At 36.8% G+C, this 2,868-nt stretch overlaps 1 protein-coding gene across 2 annotated transcripts in view; it reads left to right on the top strand.

Annotated features, from left to right (window-relative positions):
• The window catches only part of TMEM45A (transmembrane protein 45A), a 109,404-nt gene that overhangs the window by 16,735 nt on the left and 89,801 nt on the right, over positions 1–2,868 (top strand). The gene's annotated exons all lie outside the window — the stretch shown is intronic.

The following is a 2,868-nucleotide window of genomic DNA, read 5'->3' as shown; positions in this document are numbered from 1 at the left end:
TTTTTTTTTTTTTAACTATTTTTACCTTTTTGTGGTGTTTAGAATTTAAAAAGCAACATCCCCATGCTGAAAAAAATTGAAATAGATTATACAGAGTCAAAAGTAATTGTTCCCCTTCTATTTACATATTTTCTTCCCTTCCACTACTCTCCCCACAGTTAACCTTTATTAATAGTCTGGTCTACATTTTTCTAGACCTTCCCCAAGAGTCCATTCACAGATATAGATCTAAACATAAATATTATTTTAAAATATACATGGGACCATATTTTATACATTGTTCTGACCTTGTTTTTAGAAAAGTCTCAGCAGTAAAAAATACACACATCTCAATCTGTCCACTGAGACCCAGAGAGCTCATGAACATACTGTATCCTGGAGAACAGACAATGGAACTCAAGTGAAAGAATGTTCCTTTTCTATAAGACGTAACAGTGGTATTGGGTTTCATTTGTTGAACAGGTCTGTTTGCACTGTTGGCTCCTCTCTGTGAGCCATCAGATAGACTGTTGGCTGGATGACTTTCAATGCCCTTGCCAAGGACTCTCACATTTGGCTGTCTCAGTGAAAGCTTGGAAGACAACAAATCCTTTCCCACATCCACCCATCACCACTTCTGAGCAGCTTGGGCCCCTCTGGTGCCATCAACAATCCTGAAGTGGCAACAGATCCAGAGGCAAATGCCTCCTTCCTTCCTGCTGTTTTGTGCAAAGATTGCTATACTCTGTGGCTTAGTTTATTTCTCCTTCAAGAGAAATTTTAAAAAAGTGACCAGCAAGATGGTGCTTTCCATGGCAAGGAAGTGGGTGGTACGCCTGCACTTTTCTCCAGAATTCCTGAAATACCACAGACTTAAAAACACATACACAATATTTTATTAAATTCTTTTTAGTGGATGAGAAAATTGATTTTTAAAAAATATGATATGCTTAAGGAAATTGATGTTTAGAAATGTAAACTGTGCTACTTGTAAAATTCCACAGGCTTAAAAACACCTACACAATATTTTATTACATTCTTTTTAGTAGATGAGAAAATTGATTTTTACAAAACATGATATGCTTAAGGAAATTGATGTTTAGAAAGGTAAACTGTACTACTTGTATAGCAAGCAAAGAATATGAAAATTTCCCTGATTTTAGTTCTCTTTTCACTGAACATTCCCATTGCCTCCAAAAGACAGCACGTTGCCCTTGAGAATTCTACAGACTAGTCCTGTGGTACTTAACCAATCAATGTGCAGCTGAATTGCCTGTGGAATATTTAAAACATACACCCATGCTTGTCCTGCCCCTGGAGATCCTCTCTCAGAAGGTGTGGAGTGAGGCCAAGGCATCTATGAAAAGCTCCCCAGACATCTGATGGTTGGCCTGGGTTGAGAACCATGGATCCAGTGGGAGGAGTTTCCCAGCTAAAGTTCCAAACCCTCACAGGTGGGCTGGTGTCCTTCATTCCTGATGACGCTTAGAACTGGCCTCAGCAGTCACAGTTGGAGGAAAGCTCTACCTAAGGTCCTAATTAAAAACAAATTAATTGGATGGAAACTCCTTCTTCTTGGGATGTTTACAGAGGTTACTTTTTTATCCTGTTGCCTCATTCCCATGAAAATTCACTTGTCTTACTAAACTGGAAGGTGGAATCTTTCTCACCAATTTTTGTAGAGCTGCTATTAACTTCACTTTTTTGGGAGCCAAACTTCCCTCAGTGCTGCAGTTATTTCGTGGTAGTAACATAGGTGTTTAGGAGACATCTGAATTCCCTCTCAATGACCTGAAAGTATAATTAGTCCATTTCCTTACTTGAATCAACAACTAGGGTTGCCAAATAGATCCAATTCTTAGTAGAGACTGTGTCTATCTCGGACCCAGAGTTGACCACTAATTACATTTCAGTAAAAAATATTACTTTTAATTTATCTTAAATTTCACAGAAGAAAAAGAAGCCAAAGTGAAATTTAAGGAATTTCTGAACTTCAGACAAATATCTCTTAAAACAAGACATATTAGTTCCTTAAAGATTCCTCCAAAAAAATATCAAACTGTTGGGATTATTAACTACTTTCACAAAATTCAGAATACATTCTTCATATCCAAATAGGCCTACATTTTATGTAACTACCCTCACATTTTAAATTAAAAAAAGGAAAAAGTTCCAGATATGACTTTGATATGTCTAGGTATGGAACTTTTTTTTTTAAACACCTTTTCTCCTGATATGTCCTTTCTTTTTTTGGCTATGAAAATTAATTTATCTACAGATTGAAGTGAAAGATATTCTCACATTTTCAACAATTTTGATGGATTATTTTCCTCAAATCCCAAAATCGACAAGTAAAGAAAAGCATACCATAAAGGAAAACCATAAATGAAAAGCAAAATTTCCTGATGAACAATTATTAAATTTCACATATCTCTAGATTATCTTTCTTTCTTTTTATTATTATTTTACTTCAAGTTCTAGCATACATGTACACAACATGTAGATTTGTTACATATGTATACATGTGCCATGTTGGTGTGCTACACCCATCAACTTGTCATTTACATTAGGTATATCTCGTAATGCTATCCCTCCCCGCTCCTGCCACCCCCCGGCAGGCCCCAGTGTGTGATGTTCCCCACCCTGTGTCCATATGTTCTCATTGTTCAGTTCCCACCTATGAGTGAGAACATACGGTGTTTGGTTTTCTGTTCTTGCGACAGTTTGCTGAGAATGATGATTTCCAGTGTATCCATGTCCCTATAAAGGAAATTAACTCATCCTTTTTCATGGCCACATAGTATTCCATGGTGTATATGTGCCACATTTTCTTAATCCAGTCTATCATTGATGGGCATTTGGATTGGTTCCAAGTCTTTGCTATTGTGA

This window comes from Mandrillus leucophaeus, unplaced genomic scaffold (assembly GCF_000951045.1).
Source record: "Mandrillus leucophaeus isolate KB7577 unplaced genomic scaffold, Mleu.le_1.0 Scaffold608, whole genome shotgun sequence".
Taxonomy (NCBI): domain Eukaryota; kingdom Metazoa; phylum Chordata; class Mammalia; order Primates; family Cercopithecidae; genus Mandrillus; species Mandrillus leucophaeus.
This window is presented reverse-complemented; position numbering and strand designations above follow the sequence as displayed.